We start from the raw sequence: 27,234 nt of genomic DNA on the forward strand, positions 1-27,234 counted from the left end.
CCCCCAAATCCCAGCATGTTGTTTGGATTCCCTGTCTTGGTGGTCCTGTTTCCGGCATTTAAAGACCGCAACAACAGTGGGGGCAGAAGTGGCCAGCCGCTGCCAGACCAACGGGGCTGAGGGAACTTTTAATGGCAGAGCCTTTCAACTGCTGTTGCTGCTGCTTCTCCTCATTCACGTGCATCTCTGTGTCTTTGGTGAACGTCACTTCTGACGTCTGGGTCCTTCACCCTCAGTGCTGCCACCCTCTGCTGCTGGCCAAGTCTAGAGCCAGGAGAGAGGCAGTGTGAGAGAGGCACGAGAGAGAGAGCGCGCGCGAGCAGGAGCACGCACACACACATACACACACACAAGCGGGATCCCCTCAGAGTCCAGGCCCCTGAAGAGTAGCCAAATCCGCTGTGAGGGAGCAGAGGAGGAGGGAAAAGGGAGGCACATTGCTAATTGGCGAACCTGCTGCTCGGTTTTTTTCTTTCCACAGGCAGCAGCAGCGTGCATGGTGCACAGCTGTGAGTCCCCGTGTGTGTGTGTGCGTGCATGTGTGTGCGTGTGTCTACAGGTAGCAGCAGCAGCAGCAGCAGGGAGAGAGAGAAAGCAACTCAACTGCAGCAGCCCTAGCTCGGATTTGGGAGGCGATTGCTCACTTTGCGGGCGGATGCTTAGCTAAGAGAGATTTGCCCCACCATCCCGTTTGTGCTCTTTTCATGCATTTCTCCGGTGTGGCGTGTTTGCTTCTAAAGCTCCCTGGGAATCTTGTATTTTACCTCCGTTTTTTGCATTCTTGCTAAGAAATCCGTGGATACGTTTTGCTTGCCAAGTTTGTAGGGACACCTCTCTGTTCCCCCCTCCCCTCTTTTGGATACATTACAGTACCCTTGTGTATATAGACCTATATATGTTTTTGCCTCTTTCAAGAAAAAATGGAATTCTTTGGGGAGCGAACGGATACTGAGGACAGTCATAAAAATCTCCTCTTGAGCCTATAAAAGAGGCGCATGAAGAAATTGCTTAAATTCAGCCATCAATTTAGCGTCACAGTGAGCACCTCCAAGTATTTATGGTTGCAGATCAGGTGCAAACGAGGAGTAGTGATAAGGTAAGGATGAGCTATTTCCATCGTTTGAGGCAACAGCCTTTGCTGTGGGTTTCCAATAACTTCTTTTTTTCCAGAGCAGCTGGGCTGATTTCTTCGCCTTTCCTGTGCAGTCCCCTCGCCTTCCCTCGTTTTTATAATGCATATTGGTTTCTTGCTTTCTTGCGTTCGTATTGATATTGGCCGCTACTTGCATCGCTATATTTCAGTTTCCCGGTTGTGCACATGTTTGGGCAACTGTACGTGTGCACATGTATCTGGCGACTGTTTTAAAACACCGATCTTCTGTTTAACCTCAGTCCTCCCATAGCACTTTCTGGAGCAAGGCAGTATTTTTGAAAAGCCCCGTGGAAAATTGCGCACGAAGGCCGTTATTTGCATTTAAAAAGGGAAGATAAGTAGTTAAAATTCCCCAGGGGAGAACTCGACAGTAGGGGGGGGGAAATTGCGGGTCCTCCCTCCACTAAAAACAAATTAATTTCACCGGGAGGTTCATCTGAGCAAGGAGTTACCAAGATGAGACTGAATCGTGTAATTATAGCAACGGATATTAGGGCTCAGATTGGAGGAGAAGGGCAAGCCGAGCAGGGGAAATCTCCTAAGAGTTACCCGCATGTTTCCTACTCCAGACTCTGGTATGTCATTTCAATACCAAGGACTTTTTTTACCCGTGTAAATCTCTCTCTCTCTCTCCTCCCTCCCTGCCGCCCGCTGCCTTGGCGATTAGTGAATTCTTGGCTCACACGGTGCTTCCCCTGCCTCGGCTGGTTGCTCATCGAGGCTGCTTTGCTCTGAGATTTCTGCGGCTCCCTCTTTCTCGCGCACGATCGCTTGACCCCCCCCTGCCTGCCCAGGGGGGCTGCTGTATGCGCCGCGGGCTGCCCCCTGTGCATGGGGGAGCGAGCGGAGGGGGGGGGGTGTGCGTGCGCGCGCGCGGCCGGGCGAGGGGAGACTCGCCGAGGGATTCAGCCGGAGAGTGAGAGCGTGTGACGGGAAAACCTCGGTGGGAGCGAGAGAGGCTGGGGCCGCCGCAGCCTCGGTGCGGCGCGCGAGCTAGTGAGTGGCAGCTGGGAGAAGAGGCCGGGGACAGCGGGAAAAGGAGAGCCAGGCAGCACGCGCGAGCGGGGGGACATGCCCCCCGGGAGGAGGTGAGGGAAGAGATCTGGCCACAGTGGGAAGAGGAGAGAGAGCGCGAGGGCAGTGCAAGCTCCAGCCCTCTGCCCCTGCCTCTCCCCTGTGGGCTGCCCCCCTTGTCACATGGCATGCCCCCCCCCCCAAAGTTTCTGCATTTCCCTTTGAAGCCTCAGAAAGGACAAGAGCTGTCCTGCCTCCCCCACCTTGGCCTGGGTAGTTGTCAGGCACACTCTGCATGATTATGTAGTTAGTCACCTTCCCCCTCCCAAGAATTGAACCCAAACATTGAAGATGTTCTGTAGGGGCTCCCCCTTCTCTCAGCAGCATGTGGGGGGGGGGGGGAGAAGGTGATGGAAAAGCACCTGCGTTGCATTTTAAATGAATGTGGGTTGGGTGACTTTGCACTGGACATTCATTCTGGCCAGAGCTGTGCTCCTAAGGCATTATGCCTGGGGATGGGGTGGGAATCATAGCAATCTGCCCACTCTCTATTCTCAGACATTATGGATTGCCCATTTCCATCCACTGGCGCTAGTTATTTTTGTTTTCCCAGGTCCTACTTAATGGGCACTTGAGTGAGAATTTCAATAGTAGCCCTGCTCAGCTTTTTATGGCATTTAATGGTTTCTTCCTTTTTTAAAAACAAGAAATATATTGATGCTTATAATACAGCAGTCTATAAATAATCTAAATTAATTGTGTTCCAGGAAGCATAACTTTAGCCTTTTGCTGCATCCTCCCAATAATTAATTACACTCAGAAATTACTAAAAGGTTCTTGGTAATAAAGGTGCCTTAACAAAAGGTGGATGTTTCATTCTGAAGGCATCACATTGTAGGGTGTTCAGTGAATATATCTTGGTTTTTAGACAACCATTGTAATTTAGCAACAGGCCAGCTCACAGAGAACAGTATATTTGGAAATAAGGGTAATGCCTGACCATCCCTTTTCAGTTTTGAAATATTTACGTTGTCCTTGGCATAGACAGGAGTTGAACTCTGCCTAGCAGCCTGCTTCAGTGACTTACACTGAGAGAAGGTAATCATCACTTAGGCCTTCTGATTACATGTTTTGATTAAAAGAAGTAGTAAGTGTTTTTTGTAAGCTTACTGATTCTGTCCTTAGCTTTTTCCAATCCTCTTAAATATAAGCAGGAGCTGTGGTGTTGAATCTTCCAGCAGAATATATTAATGTTCCTGCAGTACTGAGGGGAAAGCTTCTTTTTCATATTATCCCTGTCCCTTGACTTTCTTTCCACCTTTTTTTCTTTATTCATTGACTGAATTTTTTGATCCATCAGCTACATTTAGAATGTATCCAAAATTGAAATAAAAAATAAATACCACTCTTTTGACAGTTGAGAACTCCCTATTGCAGAAGAAGGAAGCATAGCAGCATTGAAAGATTGCTCAACCACAGAATTTGCATTTACCTAAGTTTCCCTTTAGTTCTCTGTGGTAATCGTTGAAACAATCTGTAGCTGCTGGGAGAGACAACACTTTTATATAAAAAGTGACTGTTTATTTTAAAGATATGTCACACAGTGAACAACTGGAATTCCATTTATTGTTATTGACAAATCAGTCATTGTGGAAAAACATGATTATAAAAATAGGTTCAATTCATTATTTGGTTCTCTGGGCTACTAATTGCTGAACACAATATAGTTAGTCAAAGAATAGGATTTCTGATCCAAAATATTACTTTGTATTTTTTTTCTCTAAAATCTGTATGTGCAGATTCTAAGTATATTGTCTTTAATGAGACTATTGGAAGAATAAAAGTGCTTCTGAGAGAATAAGGATTTCAGAATCCAACATGAACTTATTTCATGATTTATGTGGTGTCTGTTTTTTCTTTTTGGTTTACCACATTTTCTCTAACACCACTTGGATTAAAGTTTGAGAATTGGTAATAACCTGAATGCTCTCAGAAATTCTGGATCCCATCCTGTTGGTTCTTTTCAGTGCTGAGTAAGGACAATGAGGTTTTATTTTTTTTAAATTAGTTAATACACAACCCATTCAGCTCCAAAATGAGCAAGTCACATCCCTTTACCCTCACAGCTTAAAAACAAAACAACAACTAAAAACTAACTTGCATTGAGTGCAGGTTTATTTTACATGCTTCTTTTTAACTTCAATATTTAGCATTGTTAGCTGCTGACTTGTAACTGGCACATCCATCACATTGTTAATCTTGTTGTGGGTTTTACAGTTGTACATTTGGCTGTGATTTAATTATGGGATCGCAGATCAGTGTTTTTAGAACTTTATTTGCTTATTTGATCATTTTAACTTGAACATTCCTTTTTCAGACAACCACTTTGTCTGCTGGAACAAGATTCTAGATTTCAGTGGTACCTACACTGTGATAACACCTAAAGGGACAGTCAGTTGCAGGCAAATACTCAAGTTCACAGGTCAACATAGTAATTCATTATTGGATAGAGAATGTTGCTGATCTAGTGCATGGTAAATTAAATCTTGAAGAATAATTTCTGGTAGATGTAAAATATAGTTTCCAATTTTGTTCTTGTTAAGTTAGCATTGAGAACATCTCTTAGAGGAAGAACCATATTACAGGGACTTGATAAGAGGATATAGTTACTCCCACTGCAGGGCATAAATAATGGGACCCAGGTTTTTCAGTGTCAAATAAGTTGATTTGTTGTACTTACGTTCAAAAGGTTATTAGTAATTTTTTGCATTTATAATTCCTTTTATCTCAAAATCTCAAGTGCTTTACAGTTGCAGGTATATTAATATCTCCATTTTGTTAATGGGATAATAGTCACCACCAAAGCAAGTGATTGATCGAAGGTCACACAGCAATTCACTGGCAACTGTAAATAGAACTCATGTTTCTGGACTTCAGGTTCCATGCTCTGCCTACTAGATGGAAGTTAAACATTTGAAAAAAAATGCAAATATTGCAATATATAGAAAAGATCTGGAAAAGGAAAGTAATGATTTATATGGAAAAAGAAATGGACTTACTTGACATAAACTTACTTGTAGGAAACATGAAGCCAGAGTACTCCCTTTTGCAGCCATTTTACAAAACTTCCATTAGGATTACAGGGCCCTAGATTACCCCACTGATGAAATGAGGTGAACAAGGAGAAGACAAACCTAGTTCTAGCAAGGAATCCAAAATCTGGCTTCTCCCTACATGGGACAGGAGAAACCTTTCAGGAATTCACATCCCCCCACCTATCTAGGTAATTCTGATAGTTTGCATTCTACACTGGCATTAGTACACTCCCCACCATTGTGGTGATACAGTTCCAACTCTTCATATGGGTCTTTATGGCATTGTTACAGATGAATACTAATCTGGAAGCACTAATCATTCATTTTGCTGAAGAATTTTATTCTTTGCCCTAGCCCATCTGTGATGGGGTTCAGTTACACCATCCTCTAGTGGCTTGTCTGCACAGGGGATAGCAGTCTGTTTCTGTGGCCAGCTAATGGAGCTACTCCTTTAACTCATGTATTACAAGTCAGAGCTTTACAAGATGAAAGTTTGGGGTTCAGACTCTGCCAGAGGCTCATGATGGGGTCCTTACTCAGAGGTGTAGTGAGGGTGTTCTGCGCCGGGGGCAAAGGCAAAATTTGCACTCCCTGCTGTCTCAGAGAGGAGCCCTGAACGTGGTTCACGGCTGAGGCCGACCCTGATAAGAGAGGAGGAGGAGCTTGTACTGCGTCTTCTCCTGCCCCCTCCAGTTTGGGGCTGGGCACACGTATGCACTAACCTGCCGGTGAAGATGGGGGAGGGTTGGGCTGGGGGGGGGGGAGGAGGCTCCGGCCCACGGTGGTGGGCGGAGGAGGAGCAGGCATGCCGAAGGATGATAGGAGGAGTTGAGGGGGACTAAATTAGCACCCCCCAGCATGGTGCCTGGGGACAATTGCCCCCCTGCCCCCACTTGCTATGCTTCTGTCCTTACTGTAACCTCCTCTGACTAAACAAACTGGTCTACCTGTGCGTCTTAACATATTCCACAGAGGACCAAAACACTGACATTAATTTGAAGAAGGGTAATTTAAGTGGAGTCATAGAATTTTGTAACAAAAAATGTAAGTATGCTTTTTAAGTGCTGTTGAAGGGAATACGATTCTGCTTTTGATTAGAAAAATAGCTTGGAAACAGGAAGAGATTAAATTGTTTTAAAACACTATGTTCCTGAGAACTGTTAAGTCCAAGACCATATTGTGTAACTATCGGAGAAATGGCCATACCAAGCATGATGTGCATTGCACCCACTGAAAACCCTGTATAAAAATTAAAGAAAATAGAAGATAAATGGTTTTATTTCTGTTTCAAATATGTTTCTTCCTCAAAATGCACTTCACAGATGAAAGCCTCAGAGCATGCCTTCTCCTGACAGTATAAACCAAAAACATAGGAAGGGAAGAATTAGGTGGCCGGTGTGCATACTGGCAGAAGAGTCGGAGGTCTTGTCCCTATGGAGTGAGGGACACAATTGGACTGCTACCAGAGAACCCATGGAGTAGGGGTGTTAAAACAGTTAACCTGTTAAATGAGAGCTCTTAACCAGTTAACTACTTTGACTCAGCTCCTACCACCTGGCCTGCTGCCCAGCCCAAAGTTGGATACAACTGTGGGGTCCCACTGCAGCGGTGAGGTTCTACAGCCCAGCCTGCCAGTTCCTCTGACTGAGGTTGCTCTGATTTAGTATGACTGGCTGCTGGCGGAGTTCACTGCCAAGGGTTGGTTAACTGGTAAGTGTCATGTCTACTGGTATGCTTGCTGGTTAATTGTTTAACATCCCTACAACAGAGGCTAGGTAAGCTCATGAATCTGCAGGCAGGAAGAAGGGAGTGTGTGTGGGGGGGATGAAGCTAGGGGAAGGAAATTGGTGGAAGGCATGAAGAGTCAAGCAGGGAAGGTGAAAGAAGGACAGGAAAAGGGAGGAAGTGTAAGACTTGAGTCAACATTGTATCACACTGTTGTATGTCATGTGGCTTCATTGATTGCAATGGAATTAATCTAGCATAAAGCAGGAATGAAACTATAGAGAATCAGACCCATAGCTGCTAGAAGTCTTCACTACTATTGGCTAGTGAGTACACAGAGTTTCCCAATACCATTTTATAATATATAGGATTGAATTATTGAGAACTAGTTAGATATGTACCAGAGAGAGAGCCATGTTAGTCTGTATCTGCAAGAACAAGGAACAGTCCTGTGGCACCTTAAAGATTATAACAGATTTATTTGGGCATAAGCTTTTAGGGGCAAAGACCTGCTCTTTCTCCTCCTGGTTCAATATGTTAGTTTCTCATACCCATATACTCATGATATGAAAAAAGGGGTAAACAGTAGAAAGACCAGTAGAAGCACTTGTTTACACATTGTAAGAAAAATAAAGGCATATGAAGGATGGGTTTTTATATTTTCATGATGGAACTGCCATTATTTTTAACTTGTAAATACCAGCTATTTTCATTTAGTTAAGGTTTGATTCTCTTCCCACTGAAGTCAATGGGAATCTGGGTACTGAATTCTGTGGGAGCTGCATCAGATCCTTATTAAGTTCCAAGTTAAATGTATGTTCCCTCCTTCTCCTCCCCAAACCACATTGTGGAAGTATGATCAGAGGGTAAGAGGAAAAGAGTCAAAGAACTGACATCACAGCCTGGTTATCCAAATGGAACTACTTTATCATTTTTTGCAGGGACCTACCACAGGTACACATACACATACATGCGCACGCACACACACATCATTTACCATTCAAAAGCTTATTTTATGTTAGATGAGGTATGATGCTGAGCTGTCAAGTGGTACTATGAGCCTGTAGGCAATGTGGAACAATGGTACCCAGAATGAATGTCATTTTTTCACAGTTCCAGAAACATTACAACACTACAACTTCCCATATTAATTTCAGTACCTTAATGTGGTGTTTCTTGAGCACAGCTACCAAATAATAGTTTCTTAAAAGATTTTTGTTGAATTATGCATGGGCAAGTTCACCCCCCTCACAAATGAAGCTTTTTAGTATAAAGCAAATACAATATGTTAATATGAAATGTTTTTGCTTCCTGTTCTTAATTGATAGTGTCTTACAAGTGATTATAATAGGGTTTTTTTATATTTTCAGTTGAAATTTGCTGACCAAAGTCATACATAATGTGCACCAGTATGATTGTATGTTCGCAATTTGTGCTGTGTAGTAGGTAGATGTAAACATATGTGAATCCCTAAATAAATGCTTCTTTGTAAGTTTTGGTACATATAAGGTAGCATTTGGAAGGTTTTGATTTGTAATTGCCTATGTATGCATAGGAAGCCTTTGAAATATTCTAGAAGTTAGCTTTTAAATTTAGTGACACTTATGAACAGGTCAACGGTATGATTAGAAATGATATTACACATATTCCTATTATGAAGATGCAAAAGCTATCAGAGAAAGAAGTGGCCATGACAAGAAGTAGTGATGAAGACAAAGTCAATAAACAAGTCCTTGCCTCTGCTATGAAGAGCACATTATAGCTCTTATCAACCATGTCATCGACAATATGACAGAACCACGTGACCTGGAATTACAACATATCTACTGGACTGTATATAGTATCAGATGTACAATAGCAGATGTTTTCAATATCTGTTGGAAATAGCAGATGTTGGTGAAGAACAAATGGAGAAATTTGTTAGAGGGTCACTTGATTCTGATGGGACCAATAGCTGCTCCAGGCCAGTCAAGAAATCTGGCATCAAAACATTTGCTTACTAAATTAAGTCTGGCAAGGGAAGGGCAGTTATAGCAGCTATTGGTTCTGTGAAAAACAATTTCTGAACCTTGTCCTTAGTAAGAGGCAGAAATGATGTTTCAACGGCAACTGTTCTTTGCCTATGACCCTCTTCCGTGCTGATGAAACAATGAGAAGAACAGACAAGGCTGAATTAGGGCATCAGCTGGAAGTTGGAGCTGAAAGAATCCATGAGCTAAGAGCATTCAACAAAGAAACCACAGGGCACATCAGAGATGCCATGGCTGCTGTAGAAATGATGGCTAGAGACAAATTACACCCTTTTGATGAATTGGCTGCTGACTACTTGAAGCAGGTCCTAAAAGGATTTGACAAAACTAATTTAGTAATCAAAGACTTGGATGGCTATCACAACAGTAAATCTGAAAAAAGCAGAAAGACAGTGCAGAGCAGGATCTAAGACTAGATGCGAGAAATATCAGGTGACTGATAGATGATCTATGCCTCCATGGAAGAATGTTCTAAACACGGCATCCAAGATAAGCTACTTCTAAAATTCTCCTGTGACAACAATATGATGCAGATTATACCTGGGAACACAGAAGCACACCCAACATAACACTGCTCCTTGCTGGAGGTTTTTCCAGTGGTTCATCACCAGTAGAGGTGTCGAAGGAGTCCAAGACACCATTCCAAAAAAAGTGGTCCATTCCAAAGAAGGATGCTTCTGTATGCTGCATATGCCATTGTGGCTTTTGAGTCTTTTGGTATCAAAGGAATCATAGTAATTAGGTAATCTGATACAGATGTTTTTTCTTGCTGTTCATTACATTCCAAAAATGGAACACAGACATCTTGTAGATTGTCTGTTGTGCTGCCGGTTTCAAACTTTACTTGTGACACACATACACAAATTTCAGCAATATACTTCCTTCTGCACATGTTTTAACAGGATGTGACTCTGTGCCATCCCTATTTCATAGTTTTTGGTGCAGGGGGTGGGGCGGGGGAGAGGGAGACTGTGTTTAATGTTGTCAAAACCTCTCCTTGAGATATGTGCAATGTGCGGATTCATTGCTGAATTTGGTCTGCTGCTTGGACCATTACCAGGCTGGGTACTAATGGGGAGCGCAACAGTGAATGCAGATCCGTGCTTCCCCTCCCCACCCCGTTGTCAAAATAAACTGTGCTTGCTACCTCAAAGATCTTGCCAAAGTGGGGACAGACAGGCAAGCCTCCGTCTTTGCAGCAAGGAAGTGGGGGTACACAATGCTGTATGACCAAAGCAAGAAAGAAAGACACACAGACGTGAATTGCTTGCACCTCTGTCTAGTCACCCAAAAGGACAAGTCAGTGGCAAAACTCCAATCATGAGGACAATTTTGAACAGTATGGCAAAAGAGCATGGGAAGTGGGTGAATGTGCCCTTGGGGGAGGCTAGCATCCAGCCCCTCCCACTCTGCTCAACGTTCTAGCCCTTTACTCTCTCTCCCTTGCTGTAGCCCAGAGCACATTCACGGCTACTAACCCAGCTTCCAGTCCCAATGCTGAGCAGGTGGCTTGGCTGAAGCACCCCCAGACTCAGGATAGGGTGAGTAAGCAGCATGGCTGGAGTGCTGGGTGGCAGTGCAGCCCCAGTGCTGGGAGTGCGGCAAGCTTGGTGCAGCCGTGGGGGTGCACCATGGCCCCCAGCCTACTTTCCCAGTCTGTGGCACAAAGAGAATAGCAGGAGGCCTGGGGGGTGCAGCATGGGCAGGGACATATTAGGCTACTTGGGAAGGCAGAACCTTCCCATGCCTAGGATACCTAAGCAAAAGAGCATTTTGGTAAACTTGATAACTTTGGTGAACCAGATATTGGATCACCACTGCAACATGGGTAGTAAAATGTGCCTAGTGAAGTATTTCCTATATTTGCCATAAACCCAGTGGCATCTGAGATTTTATGAGACCTTATTTGTGTCTGTATCAGTAGTGGTCGCTGCATATTCAACTGAATGCTGGTCAGAACACTTTCTTGCACAGAACTTGTACAAGCCAAGGCAATGGAAGGCTGTGATGACCTACTCTCGACAGAGATCATAATGTTGAAGATGATGATGATATTGACTAGAAATGGCATTGATGCTATTTCATTTCAGTGATGCCTACGCTAATTTATTTTTAGCTTTTTGGTTTGCCCTTTAGATTGTGACCTCAAAGCATTACAACTGCAAAGAAATCCAATGTTATGACTCAAAATAATATAAAGGCATGAAAGTATGAATGTAGGCATTTCAAAAGGGTCATTTTAATGTGTTGAGGGTGTCATTGTTTATCTGTTTCTATAGTAATGGCACCACTAGACTGCTTCACATCATAACTCACCTTAAAGTAGTCAAGATAAGCTTTCGAATGAAGTATGATGCACATGTGTACATGTTCTGTTTCTTAATGTTTTGTATGGTTAATTATCAAAACTCAAAATTAAAACAAACCAAAAAAGTGTATGCTAAATCTTAAAGGTCAAAAATGAGCTGGTGGTATTTTATTTTGATTATTTCTGTCTTCTTTTTGTTCAGCATTTCTACTGCAGAGTCAACTGATTTTCAGTAAAGCCTCACCTCCAACTGAGACACTTAATTTTTATATTTCATTAAGAAAAAATCTGAACTGGGAAAAGAACCCAAAATGTCTTCCATTAAGCATGTTTATTAGAAAACGATTGTTAAAAGTGGATGAACAGTGGATGAAAGCCATAGCCAGCTGGCAATTTTATTGTTAAAAGGGCAGTACAGTGAAAATTAAAGTTTCTCAGTTATAGAAGAAAAGCTATTATTGGACTTATTTCAGAAAGGTAGCCATGTTAGTTTGTATTTGCAGAAAACAATCATGAGTCCAATGGCACCTCAGAGACTAGCAGATGTATTTGGGTATATGTTTTCATAGGTAAAAACCACTTTCAGATGCAGCGAAGTGCATCTGATGAAGTGACTTTTACTCAAAAATGCTTATGCCCAAATACATCTGTTAGTCTCTGAGGTGCCACAGGACTCATTTTTATTAGACTTATTCTTTCTGACTACAGGTTGAACCTCTTTAGTCCAGCACAATTTGATTCGGCAACATCCGTTTTCTGGCATGATTTTAGTTAGCCAGATACCCACTTATCATGGGTTTAGCCGAGTTTCCTCTGGTGCCATAAAGTTTGTTTACAGCTACCAGTGCTGGCTCTGAGAGTTCTGTGCTGTTATTTAGCTCTAATTTTCCCCTAAATATCTTCTAAGAGTCCAGTTAGCAGTGGAAGTTTTGGTAATGCTACTAGACAATATTGACCTCCAGTGGTTCAGCAAATTCTCTGGTTCGGCACTGGTCAGTTCCTGAGGGTGCCAAACAAAAGTGGTTCAACCTGTATTTTTAGTCCATAGTACTCAGATGCCTCAGTCTGAATCAGCACCTACCTCATTGTTCTAGTTGCTGTGCAAATCCATAATGACAGAAAATCAGTACTCTCAGGTGCTTACATGCTAAGGATCTGTTCTCCTGCAATGAGCTCTGGGGCAAGTGGACCTCTCTACTCACATGGTGATGGTTGCTGTTGAATAGCCTATATAAATAAGGTAGAGGAGGAAGAAATAGGCTGCAGACATACCAGTATAGTGATCAGGGCAACAGGTTCCAATCTACTTAGCACTCAAAGGGATCTGAGCATTTGGGAGCAATTTTTGTTTTGTTTTAAATCAAGAAACCAGACTCGCTGGAAAACCTAGTATCTTTGGTATACTCCTCTGTAAATGTATGTACTATATCTATACTGTATTAAATATTATATACACAATGGACTTTATTCTGATTTCCATTACACCAGTGTAAATAAGGAGTAGCTTCAGTTAAGTCAAGACATTTAAACTGGTCTTAAAACAAGTTTGTCTGATTAGAATGAGAGCTGTTTTAATTAGAGTGCCACTTAATTGTATTAATGTACCTGTAATCTGCTATGAAAAAATGTAGAGCAATCTCTAACTTTAAAACTGTAATTTTTTTTTATGTGCAGCAACGGCCAAGTGCAACCTGTCTTCAGCAACCATTTAAGAGACAAGTGACATTTGGTTGCCAAGTAAAGATTGTTTTTAACTACAGAGTGAACAAAATAGCACTGGAAACCTTAGTTTAAAGTGGCTGTTTAAAACAAGATTGTCCACTGAATGGGGGTCTTTACTGCAACTAACACTCAAGGAAGGATGGAGTGGTTTTCTGAAGAGTCAAAGTAGATGACTTCATTGTTCTTGGCCTATGCTCTTGCAACTCTTATGCATCTGTCTGTATGATTACTATGAGGGGAAGGGAACACTCTATTCTTTAGCTTGTATTGTTTTTCAGTACAGATGAGTCCAACATTATTGTAAATTTCATGTCATTCATTCTTTTTATTTTCCTCATCAGTTTTATGTGGCACTTCCCTAAAAATAATGGCAGTTTTATCTGGAATCTACTTGTAAATGGTGAAGAAGGATTCTTTGTGGCATTTTCAGTACTCTTGCAATACTGTATAATCGCTCATGAATTGCCTGTGAGGGTTAAGTGCTTTGTGAAAGACTGATTGCTCCAAAAGCTTCTGGTTCCATATTACTATCCCCTCTCCAAACTCTTGTCCCTGCAAAAGCCCCCTTTAAGATAAAATTTAGGTCTGTATTTAAACTCTGTGGCTTGAGTTCATTTTCACTTGCTATAGATGACATTTTTTCACACCTTAAATTTCTGGGTTTACTGTGCGAAATGAAGGATAAAAATATTATCAGAGACACAGTCTCCAGCGCTGAGAGTGAAGAACTCTTTCTAATCCTGGTTCAGGTACTGATGTCTTCTGTGACCACTTAGGGATAATTAGATGACTTGCGGTGAAAGCAATGAGAGGCACAGTTCCTTCTTTCTTTCCTTCATACCATATGGTGTTGTGGTAACATCTTGCAAGTTTATACCAATATCAAATTATAACAGACCCTCATTGACAAAGGTGGACTGGCTGGCACTGACTTAGGTGGGCAGAGAAAATCATGGCCCTTTCCCCACTCCATCCTTATCCACAGAGAGAGGGAAGTAAAATGGGTATTGCACCTGCTTATTCCTGACCCCAGGTGTTAGCAGGCACATGGGCCTAATGGACAAGTGAAGGAGGTCTTCACTCTCCTTAATGTTTGTGAAGGCCATGACTCAATCTCTTTTTGATAATTTCCCACCAATCAAAGGTCACCTTAGAGAGGTATTGGATAGAATTAGTCTATGTAAAGTTTTTGAAGATAAAACATGTATTGTTAACTATTCTTAAAATTATTATGCATGAATGCTGTGCAGCTTAAAAGAATAAGATGGTTGACATACTATGTGTGATGGGATGGATAAACTCCAGAATGGAGAGGGGGCAGGAAAAACTCTGGACCAGGGAAGCTCTGGCCTGCTGGGCTTTCTTCAGTTGGAATTAGGAACATAAAGGGAATCTCTTCAGGGTAGCAGGCAGAAAGGACTATACCACTAAAGCATCATCAAGGGAAAATCTGCTGTATGGAGCTGGGACTCTAGTCCTCCTGAGACCCATGGACTTGATTGCCAGGGACACCTGTTAGCCATGTCACACCCTAATGATGAGGACAGAAGGGTAAGAAGAGACCTAGAGGGGTGTGTTAGCTGGATCATGGCCAGTAGACTCCTGCCTTATGGTGCCCAAGAGGGCCCGCTAGATTTGAACCCAGTGGAGTGAGAGAGGCTGGGTTCTTCTATCCACATGCTGCTAGGTGATGCTGCTGCCATAGACTCTCTACAGGTATGTCTACACTACCCTCCTAGTTCGAACTGGGAGGGTAATGTAGGCATACCGCACTTGCAAATGAAGCCTGGGATTTGAATTTCCCGGGCTTCATTTGCATAAGCGGGGAGCTGCCATTTTTAAAACCCCGCTGGTTCGAACCCCGTGCAGCGCGGCTACACGGGGCTCGAACTCGAGGTGTACCGGTAGTTCGGAATAGGAAGCCTAGTCCGAACTACCTAGTTCGAGCCCTGTGTAGCCGCGCTGCACGGGGTTCGAACCAGCGGGGTTTTAAAAATGGCGGCTCCCCGCTTATGCAAATGAAGCCCGGGAAATTCAAATCCCGGGCTTCATTTGCAAGTGCGGTATGCCTACATTACCCCGCTCGTTCGAACTAGCAGGGTAGTGTAGACATACCCTACATTAAGTGCAGTTGCCTTTTTAAGACCACAGAAGTTGCACATGGAGGACTTCCAGGATTGGGCCCTAATACATGATAGATGCCATTCAGCTATTTTCAAATAAAAATATTTTATCCATTTCTGAGACTGTATCTTTCTAAAATATTATGCATGAAGGAGTAGCTGCTTTTCTTTATTTGCTGTTTAAAACATTAAATAAAAAATCTTGAATGAGTTAAAAGTAAAAAAGGAGACTTATAAAAAGTAGAAACTAGGTCCAATTACAAAGGATGAATATAAACAAATAACGCAAGTATGTAGGGGGAAAAATAGAAAGGCAAAGACACAAAACAAGCTCAGTCTGGCTAGAAACATAAAGGGTAACAAACAATTCTACAAATTGCTCATTGAAGAGGGGGAAAACAATACAAAATATGAAAACTGGAGAGGTGCTTAGCAACTTCTTCATGTAAGTTTTCACCAAAAAGGTTGGTAGTGATTGGACCCTTAACATAATGAATGCCAATGAAAATGGGGTAGGTTCAGAAGTTAAAATAGGAAAAGAACAAGTTAAAAATTTAGAAAATTAGATGTTTTCATGTCACCAGGGTCTGATAAAATGCATCCTCGAGAAATCAAGGAGCTGAATGAGAAAGTATCTGAGCCATTAGCCATCATCTTTGAAAAGTCATGGGGGACAGGAGTGATTCGGGGAAGACTGGAAAAGGACAGATATAGTGTGCATCCATAAAAAAGGGAAATAAGGACAATCCAGAAAACCACAGACCAGTCATCTTAACTTCTGTGCCAGGACAGATAATGGAGCAAATAATTAAGAAATCTATGTGCAAACATCTAGAAGATAAGGTGAGTGATAATGCAGCATGGATTTATGAAGAACAAATCATGTCAAATCAATCTGATAGCTTTCTTTGATAGGATAACAAACCTAGTGGATAAGAGGGAAGCGGTACATGTGGTATTCCTAGTCTTTAGTAAAGCATTTGATACAGTCTCTTATGACCATCTTTTCAATAAACTAGGGAAATACAACATAGATGGGGTAACTATAAGGTGAGTGCATAATTAGTTAACTGTTCTCAAAGAGATTGATTTTTCAATGGTTCACTGTCATGATGGAAAGGCACAATAAGTGGGGTTCCACAGGGATCAGTTTGGGGACTGGTTCTGTTAAATATCTTCATCGGCAATTTAGATGATGGCATAGAGAGTATGTTTATAAAGTTTGAAAATGTTACCAAGCTGGGAGGATTTGCAAATGCTTTGAAGAATCATAATTTATAATGGGCTAGACAAATAAGGGTGGTCATAATGATCTAGATACATTGGAGAAATGGTCCTAGGTAACAAGGATGAAGTTCAATAAGGACAAATGCAAAGTACTCCACTTAAGGAGGAACAATCAGTTTCACATACAAAATGGGAAGTGACTATCTAGGAAGAGTACAGTAGAAAAAGATCTCAGGGTCATAATGGACCACAAGCTAAATATGAGTCAACAGTGTGACACACTTCCAAAACAAGCAAACATCATTTTGAGATGCATTAATGGGAGTGGTGTGAACAAGACACGAGAAGTAATTCTTCCCTTTTACTCTCTGCTGATTTGGCTTCAACTGAAATATTCAGTTCTGGGCACCACATTTCAGGAAAGATGTGGAGAAAGTCCAGAGAAGAGCAATACAAACGATTAAAGATTTGTTTAGAAACCGCTGAACATTTCAGTGGTTACACAGTTACATGCACAGCAGCAGTCAACTCTCCAGGAGGCGGGTTAAGCTGGCTCCCCACGCATACTGGGAGCCTGTGTGTAATTTGAATTTTTCATTTATACACGGTTACATTTCACTTTCCTAGTCTGAAACATGCAAATTCTAGAAATGCGTGAATTAATCTAATCTAGGTAAGCCAGTGTGTTGCACTTATATCAAACACCTGAGGTCCAAATGGCAATTTTATCTTTTGTACCGTTTTGCAAAATTATATATTCAGAAAGCATTATTTTTTAACTTTAATTTTTTACTCACAATACAGGGGAAATCATAAATACCAGCCACGAACTGAATATTGTAGCATGCTGTATATACAGTATCTTAAATTCTGTATGCTCATCAACTCTAAAATCAAAAGTTCATAGTTGTATTAAACCAGAGCTAAAAAAGGAAACTATCCTATACACACCTGGATCTGACCCTGCTGAGTACCCTGTTTTAGGTCCTTGATGGTAAAATACAATCAGCAAGATCTGTGAAATCTAGAGAGTAGTATTGATATTGGCACCAGAGGGAGCCACTTACCCACCTCTTGGCCAAATAAAAATTATAATGATGGTAATAATGTTCAAACAATAAGAGACAAAATGGCAGAAAAATTGGTAATCAGTTAGACAGAGTCCAGATACACTGTACATTATATTTTAAAGCATAATACCTTAGTTGGAGAGCTGACCTGTTGATGAATTCTGGCTTTTTTTTATATTGAATCTCTTGATATTTTGATCATCTGAATTTACACATCAGATTGTGCATTTAGAGTGTTCTCCTTAAACTTAGAGTGGGGGACAGTACATAAATATTCTACAACTAAATTATGAATTTAAACAAGCATCGCTCTAGATATTCTATATACTACAATAATATTTGTTGCAGTCTCATTGATACACATTTACTATATAATGCACTTAAATACATGCATTTGCAGATTATCTTTAAGGCAAATTGAATAATTACTTACTGAGCCTAAACATTCTTGTTCTAAATCACATCCTGTAATATCTGGTAGATAGGTAGCTACAGCGAATTTGCAATTCTGGTGCCCCCAAAACCTACCTTTTTCTTTAGTGACATTGTTGGGTGCACAGGAATTGAAGATTTGGCCCATATTTTGACAGGTACTCTCTCAGACTATTAGACTGTGACATTTGTGTGTTATAGCATGGGAGGGGCATATCTCTTAGATTTGCATATAAGATCCTGTATTTGAAGCAGAGCTGCTTATAAAGTACTTATTTGTGGTATAGTCGTGTCTAGAACCCAACTGAGATCAGAGCTCAATTGTGCAAGGCACCGTATTTGCCAATAGTACAAGTCAACATCTCTGAAGAGATAACAGTCTAAATAGACAAGATATACAAATTATTGGAGAAAGGAAGTATTATCTCCCGAATAACAGTGGATTGAAAATTTGTCTGAAACCGCCTATGTCTGACTTGTCAGGTTCCCAAAAGTAAGTCCGTGGCAGAGCTAGGGATGAAATCTAAATCTCTTAAGTTCCAGTTCTGTACTTTATCCACCAGATCATCTTTACTCTTCTAACTTTAATGCCATAAGAACTGATGGTCATATATAGAATATAGAGGCAAACCATGGTAAGTTTAAAAAAAAAATAGATGTGAATTTTCAAGAATAAACTTGGGTAATAGAAATCAGTGACTTACTTGCTGACAAATATATCCTTTCCTCTGACAGAGTGCTCCACTAGTATTCCAACAATATAGCAAGAGTGAAAACATGCAAATTCATGTGGCGCTAAAGTGTAATTTACCATAAAACAATACATAACTACAAATTAACTTTTTCCTTGAACCAATCTTTTCCAAATATATATGCATAACATTAAAACTAGGGATATTAAATGGTTAATCAGTTAAACTATAGCACTTAACCAGTTAACCATTTTAACTGCCACTGCCCTCCCTGCCCAGCCCCTCCTCAGGGGCTGCTCTGGCTGCCACTGGAGTTTACTGGCAAGGGCTGGTTAACTGTTTAACTGGTAAGCATACCAGTAAGCCTCATGCTTACTCCATTAACTGTTTAATATCCTTAATTCAAACATATATAAATTCATATATATTACATGCAAAGCTGTATAATACATGTGTGAAAAATTAGAGATTTTGTAAACTTGCCCCAGAGTGCTAGATTGTATTAATCATACATCTATTGAGGCTACATCTAGATTGCAAGCTTTTCTGCAGCGTCCAAGGAACTTCCCTGCTTTTTCAGAACAGTTTCTGAAAAAGCGGATGTGTTTTTTCGGCATCCCTGTATTCCCCTCGGTGAGAAGAATAAGGGATATGCCGAAAGACGAGGGTTTTTTTCCTTCTGAAATTTGGCCCCATGTAAACGGGCCAAACTTCAGAAAAGCCTCTTTTGTGGGGAAAAAAAGCAGAAAAAGATATGCAAATTGCGGTTCACAATTTATCTTTTTCTGACTTTTTTGGCAGTCTAGACATAGCCTGAGAAACTTCAGCATACAGATAGCATCCTAGCTTTGTTTTATATGACAAGAAAGATCAGAATTGCCTAATTTGCTGCACAGAGTTTGGAAATGAATGGACATGCTTGCCAACTTTACATGTTTGGACTAAATCAAGTATGAAATTCTTATATACTTTACAAGTTGTGCTGCCAGATAGAAATGAATTGCCTGAGAGTGAAGAGAACAAAAAGTGATGGTGTTTCTCCAACAGGATTTTCACTTTTATATTTCTAATTCATTCAGAAACCAGAAATTCTCTTGAAATTCCTACCTTATCCATCCCTTTGTTTGGCTGGCGGGCAGCAGAAGTTTAGTGGACTGAGTTCAGTGACGAGGAGTCAGGCAATCTAAAGTCTAACAGCACTACTAGCTCCTGTGGAGATGCTGTGCAAGTTACTTCATGTTTCTGTGCTCCAGCTCTCACTCTATGGAACGAGAATAATATGTTTGTTTGTAAAGTGCCTTGATAAAGCACCAGTGGGATTTTTATGTAAGATCATCATACTTCTAATATATGTAAAATACTATTTTTCCCTGATTTTTTTATCTGAATCCTTTATTTCCTATTTAATTCTCTCAGGTACTTCTACACAGCAACATTATTTCAAAATAACTAGCATTATTATGAAATAACTTAGTCCGCATCTACACAGCAGTAAAAGCAGTTACTTTGAAATAGTGTTGAAATACTGTCAAGATGGAGGACTTCTTACTTCGGCTCCTGTAACGCTCATTGTACGAGGAATAAGGGAAGTTGGAGGAAGAGTGCTCTATTTTGAAATAAGCGCTGTGTAGATGCTCCCAATTTTGAAACAAGCTATTTCGAAATAAGCTATGCAATAGAGGTAGCTCAATTTGCATAGCTTATTTCGAGCTAAGCCCTGCTGTGTAGAAGCACCCTCACTCTGCTAAGCTTTCTGTTACTTCAGTCCTGTGGTAATCTGTTTATCACCTTACATATTTCCTGTGCCCCCATTTTCTGCCCTAGAGCTGCTGTCCTTTTCACTTGAAACACCCATAAGCTTCTATGTACTATTGTTTTTGCAGGAAAATCAGAAAACGTTAAGCAAAACTTTGCTATAAAATATGAAATTAAAGATTAAATTAATACCACCTCATTTTCTGAAAGAGCAGGAAGAGAAAAAAATATTATGGCTATTTCAGATGGACTACTAAATGATCTTTTGAGCTCTGAATTTTGCCTGCCTCCATCAGTGAGACTTGGACTGACTATGGGAAGGTAGCACAATCAGACATAAGCAAAGACTGATGATATTTAAATCTGTTTATTTAATTAGCTGTTTCTCAAATGAGAAGCTTAGGGATTTTAAACAAGTTGCCTTCAATGAGCTCAGCACAGAATTTGGTTATGAGCTGCTCAGAGGTCTGCTACAAATCATCATAGTTCTGATGCACTCCTATGTACTACAGTGATGGGTGTATTAGAGGTGCTTGAGATAGATAGATAGATGAAATACTAAAGAGAAGGCAGACATGTCCACAGAGTTAGAGGATCATGAAGAAATGGCTAGATATATTGAAGCAAATAAAGGCCAATGGTTTATATCCAGATTGGGGGAAAGAGGATATTGTTTGTAATATGTGCAGATTTAGGCGAATCTTAGAGGTGTGATTTTTCTTCTAGCTGTTTCATGTACTTTGATCCCATTAGTACAGTATCTGGCTCACAATCTTTCATGTATTTCTCCTTGTAGTTCCCCTGCAAGTTAGGGAGTACTGTTACCCCATTTTACAGGTGGGGAGTTGAGGCACAGAGACTAAACACAGTCACACAGCAAGTATAGGATAGAGCAGAAATCTAAACCGTGTTCCCAAGCTAACATCCTTACCACTGGACCTCTTTCCTTTTCTTCCCAGGATCTATAGAAAAGGTCATTTGCATGTCACTATGCTTCGCCTTGCTTCTGGATACAATTGTATCCTGAAGATCTGTCATGAGGGAACTGAAACTTTCATTTCTTTTTCAGCCATGTATCCAAATCTTGAAGGCTGAAAATGTTTTCCTGTCACATCAGGGCAGAAAATGTCATCTTTGACAGCCTTGTGAGTTGCTGCTTGAAAATTGCAAATTTTGCAGTCATGTCTATGAAAGAAATTCTTCCACAGTACTTGCAAATTCAAAATCTGAAAGGTCTTCATAAGAGGACTAAGCCATCTGTAACAACCACAAGGAAGCCCTGTTCTAGTGTTTTTTGTTTTAATGTAACTAACTTTTTGCTCTTAACTTTTTGTTTCAGATTTTTCTTTCGTTTTGCCTCTGACCAAAGGTGATTTGTTTCCATTAATTCTTTCCCATAAACTGTCCAGTTTAGCCAAAATAATGGCAGTGGGGCATTGTTGGCATTTGATAGCATAGATCACATTAATGTATGTGCAGTTAACTAATGTGCATTGATGTGGTCTCTGCCATCAAATGCCAGCAATGCCCCACTGCCATGTATATTGGTCAAACTGGACAGTCTCTGTGGCAAAGAATTAATGGACACAAATCAGATATCCAAAAAGGCAATACACAAAAACCTTTTGGAGAACACTTTAATCTGCCTACACACTCATTAATGGATCTCCAAGTGATCGTGTTATTTCAAGCAAATTCCACAAACCAAATACACAGGGAAGGATTGGAACTTAACTTCATTTACAAATTTAATTCTTATGCAAATGGTATGAACAGGGACATTGGCTGGCTCACACACTACCTTCCACATCTGATGACTTAACCAACCAATCAAACAATGGAGGTGCTAATTGTTCTTATCGGCCTCTTGTAACCACTCAAAATATCTACTCTCTCTCTCTCTCTCTCTCTCTCTCTCTTTTCCTTCTCACCTCCTTTTTTTTCTCTCTTCTCTCCCCACCCTCCTTACCTTATTTATTCTTGGATCCAGACTTCTAATACTCCAGCCATCTGAAAGAAGTGGGTTGTGCCCACGAAAGCTCATGATACCATCCACGTTTTTTGTTAGCCTTTAAGGTGCTACAAGACTATTTGTTGTGTTTAAGTTTTTCCTGTTACACACTAACTTGGATACCCCTCTGTAGCTCATTTAAGTCAGCAGAAAAGGTCCCATTAACTCCAGTGGGCTTTGGATCATACTCTCAAAAACCTATGGATATGTTACTGTCTTTCCAAAGAAATGGTGATATATAGGTACTGAAAAATGACACATCCCTATCTAATTGGTTACCTCACCTTAAGATCTTTTTAAAGGCAAATTATCTCCTCATTTCCATCTCTGCAACTCTAGTGAAGCCAAAGTGATTGCATGGTTACAGCAAAGGACAAAAGATAGCTCAGAGCTACTGTGATGTTTCCCAGGCATGCTGCCTTGAGAACACAATTTTCAGTAAGATGCTTAACTCTTTAAATATTATCCCTACCTGCATTTTGCAGTGATTATAATGACTTGTGGTCTTCTGTAGGTCAGTAGGAACTTCACATGCCCCCTTTAGGGAATTATTATGAAAGTATCTGACTTAGGCAATCCCTATAAAACTGTATGCAGACCCTGTGCCCTCTGACAAGTTGGCACCAACAGGCTGTTTGGTCATATCTACTTTAGACAAAATCCAAATGAGCAGAGTGAAAATGCTGAGCTATATATTTTTAATAATGTCCCATAATATGAATACAGGGATCCCCTGATGGTTGAAACATTTAGAATAAGTGAACTCCCACAGTGGCAAATGCTAGTTTATCAATTCAAATACAGTGGCTGGATTTTTGAAAGGTTAGATAATTTTATGGCCATAAATTTTAATTAATCCATTAATAATATTTAGCTCTACTTTATGCAAGCCAAAATAAAAGTAATCATATCTCATGCTTAAGGGCATAAGCTGATCATCTGTTTGGTTTGCTAGAATTGGCTTAGCGCATAATAATGGGAGGGGAGAGTCTCTTTCTTCTAAAACTTTGATTTGAAGCCATCTCCTGCAACAGTATATTGGATTTAATGGACCTATAGTTTGACCCTATATGATATGTATATAGTTCATAATAGGAGGTGCAGCAAGGACTATTTAATATCAATGCTGGAACTTTAATTTTTTACATTGCCTTTTTTAAACTATGTAAATGTAAAGTTACATTAATGTGAGTTATTGCACTTTATTTAATACATGGTATAGATCTGTATTTAATGGTTCTTGATCTTTTCGACCATTTCCCTTGAAACCGGGAAGGTTCCCAACTGACCACAAAGACAGTCTTCACAATAAACTAGCTCTGTGCTATATATATAGATGTTGATGTAAGATGGCAATTACTTAAATCTCATGGTTTGCCTACCTACCACAGTGGTGTGTGGTGATGTGTTTGTTTTCAATAAAAAAGGAAATGTTTACAGTGTTTCCAAATTAGAGCATTAATATGTTCTAGAAGATATTTGATTAACTTTTTGGCCCTGGGAATGGGACATGGTGCAAAATCTTTTTCTGGCAGTAGCTATGCCAGAAACTACCTGCTCAAAAAGATTGATCCTGTAGTTGAATATCTTCTTACCTTAGTGAATGGTGTTTGTTTTTCTAGGCCAGATTGTGGCTAGCTTTGGTGTGGCTCTATAAAGTGGGGACAGGGAGGAAGCCTTTCCCGTCTAGTCCTTCATAGGACCTGAAACACATGGAATCATGGCATCCCAATGGGTAGTGGTGCATGATCACTTGAGAAAGGAAAAAAACAAAGATCTATCTCATGTGGAAAAGTCCAACAGATTCTCAGAGAAAAGGATTATTGATTTGGGAATGAATCCTATAAAAAGTAATTGATATATTTTTCTATCAAGAAGTTGAATAGGATGATTTTAAAAAACTTTGAATAGAAAATAAGTTCTTTTCCATTTTTTTGGAGTGATTTCTATAGTAGTTTCATTCTTTTATCCCTATGAAATTGAATAGGGTTTCTCCATAGAAATGTGATACATTCATAGGACGTTGTTTGGTTTGCTGCCCATCTAATACATAAGACCACAAAGATCCACTTAAGTTGAGTTGGTTTTGTTTGAGGATTTTATTGTTGTTTTTGGCTTGCATTATGGTCAGAAATTGTTTTTGTGGTATGCTGGAACAAAATCTCAGAACTTTAGCCCTGTAATTAGGTAGCTAGGTTAGCTGTTACCCATATTTCACTGTTTCTACACACAGGTTTCTCTTCTCTTGTGTGTATATTTATTGCTATCCAATATTCTCACTTCTAGGAAAAAATTGCTGAAACTAAAACCCATGGGGGGTACTGTTTTCCCTCTGCTCCCCAGAACACAGGTATCTTCCTCTGACTGGATGTTTACACCCTAGATATTCACACCATGGAAACTACAGGTGTTAGAAAGGACAGTAAGACACTGTTGTGTTTCTACTGCAGCTCCTTACAGTGTGCCCACAAAGGCTCAGAAATTAGCAGCCAGCAGAGATGTTTAGAAATCTTCTAGGGATGTAAAATTTTGATTGACTAATCGAATAGTCAGTACAATTTGCATCGACTATTTGATTAGTCAGTAGGGTGCCTCTGCCTTTGAAGAGTAGCAACAGTCCTAGGGCTGTTGCTACTCTTCAAAGGTGAAAGCTCTTCAGGGAGCATGGGGCCAGCAGGGGACTCAAGCAATTCCCTGCTGTCCTGGTGCTCCCTGCAGTGTTTCAAAGCAGCAATGCTGTGTGGAGTCCCGGGTCAGCTGGGGACTCCCCTGCTGGCCCCAGGCTCTGTGTGGCACTGCTGCTTTGAAATGCCACATGGAGCCTGACACTGGGCTGCCTGTGGCATTTCAAAGTGGCAGTGCCACACAGAGCCTGGTGTCAGGCTCCCCGCGGTGTTTCAAAGCGGCAACACCACGTGGAGTCCCTAGCTGATCCTGGGCTCCATGTGTCACTGCTGCTTTGAAATGCTGTGTGCAGCCTGGGGATACCCCAGCTGGTCCCGGGCTGCACGTGGTGTTTCCGGTGTTTCAAAGCAGCAGCACCGTGTGAAGCCCGGGGTCTGGCTCCAGGCTCCACGCTCCACGTGGCACTACTGCTTTGAAGCATTCCCTCCTAATCCCCCCCCCTTAATACCTCTTTCTGATAGAATCTAACACTGTGTGTCAAGAGAGCATTGTTGACAATCAACAACCATATCAGTCTAACTCCTGTCAAAGTCAACTGTTATCACTTGGAGTTAAGGCTGTGCACCTCAGGAGCTTGCTCTTCCTCCCCCTCCACCTGGCCCTGGCAAGAGCTTGCTCTTTACTCTTTCCTGACAAGAGGCAATTGCCCCTGGCCTAGTCCCAAGAAGAGCTGTTCCCTATCTCTGTTGCCCAGGGGTCGGAGAAGTGCTGTGCTCTCGAAGTTTATTGGGGAGGGATCCTCCCTTCTCTCTCTTGTGCATGTTCCCCAGTTCTGGGTGACTGAGCCCAGAAGCCCTACAACTGAAGCAACCATTCTTTGCCCACGCTGAATTGTCTGTTGACATTTGTAGTTTTTATAAGCAAGTCAAGATGTCAGGTTTGCAAGTGACCAACAAATAAATGATACTTTTCTGTATTCAAACTTGAGCAGACCTGCCTTGTATGTAACTACCATCAAATGTGGGCTTGAGGAAACTCTCAGATATGTGCATTGTAAGCAGCAGTCAGAAAAGTAACAGTGGAAATATATGTAGTGGTTTTTTTCTTTTCTGATGAATAAATTTAATAAAACATTTTCATAATTTCCACACAATGGTAGTCATTTTATTGCTTTCCTTTATCTGTACGTATTACTGCTTATACTGTAGCTGTTCAGTTCCGATAACCTGGTGGAAACGCATTCCATGCATAACACAGGTTTTGCAGAATTTAATAAATTTTTTGAAATTCCACTTCAAAGTACACTGGCAAGGTTTATGGTGCAAGATATTAAGAAATTTGTAGTCTAATTTGATCTGGAAACATTTAGTAATTCCTTTTCCTGATAATTTATTTATATATATCTCCAGAAGGAATTAAAGCTTTTCAAAGTTATATGTATAATTAGGATTTATACAATTAGTTGGCCTAACTCAGTGGTGGCAAAGTGCACGCTTGCATGACTCAAGAGAATGAGATTGAAGAACAACATCTTCAGTTTTGCAGAGCCCGATCCACAAGCTCAGCAATGAGGAAAGAAAAGTAATTGATGGAACATGTGCCAGTATTCAATGAATTGGGTGGCATCCTCACTCAGCACGATGTGTGCATGCACATACACATGTGTGCATCCACACATGTGCTGGTTATGATCCAAGCCCATTCTCTTCTCTTCTCTTTGGTTTGTCTTTATTCAAGTAACAAAAATCTAAAACGGGGGGCGGAGGGAAGGGGGAAAGCTAGTTATACTCACAAATTTAAGGCTTGGGTTTTGTGCCCATTGAAGTCAATTATAAAGCTGTAACTGAATTTAGTAGTGTAGGATCAGGCAAAGAGTACAAGATTTTTTTAAAGGTATTTAGGTCCCTGAAGATATAACTAGCCACCTAGTGTGATTTTTCAAAAAAAGTCTGGTGCCAAATTCCCACTGAAATCAACCCCAGTAGGCATTAATCCAGGGTGGACAATAAAATGGCAGTGGTTCATCAGGGTTAGCCCCTGATGGGCCACCACCACTATATTTACCTGCATCTCCACAGGTATAGAGGATTTCAGCACTTAGTGGCTGTGGATCACAGTTCCTGGCCCATAGGAACTGCGGAACCGGTGTCTTGGTTTGCGCCACTTCCCATAGCTCCCATTGGCTGGGAATGGCCAACGGCAGCTGCAATTGATTATGATTGCAATTGCCAGATAAATATAGCAGAGGCTAA

At 40.9% G+C, this 27,234-nt stretch overlaps 1 protein-coding gene across 2 annotated transcripts in view; it reads left to right on the forward strand.

The window, feature by feature from the left end:
- The first annotated feature begins 292 nt into the window (after positions 1-292).
- The window catches only part of NLGN1 (neuroligin 1), a 676,946-nt gene continuing 650,004 nt past the window's right edge, over positions 293-27,234 (forward strand). The window contains exon 1 of one of the 2 annotated variants that reach the window (XM_075937978.1): positions 293-1,096. The gene's annotated coding sequence lies outside the window, so the exon portion shown is untranslated. Of the gene's footprint in view, positions 1,097-1,554; positions 1,729-27,234 lie in introns of those variants that run through there. The other variant, XM_075937977.1, reaches the window with a different exon arrangement.

This window comes from Pelodiscus sinensis, chromosome 10, assembly GCF_049634645.1.
Source record: "Pelodiscus sinensis isolate JC-2024 chromosome 10, ASM4963464v1, whole genome shotgun sequence".
NCBI classification, from domain to species: domain Eukaryota; kingdom Metazoa; phylum Chordata; order Testudines; family Trionychidae; genus Pelodiscus; species Pelodiscus sinensis.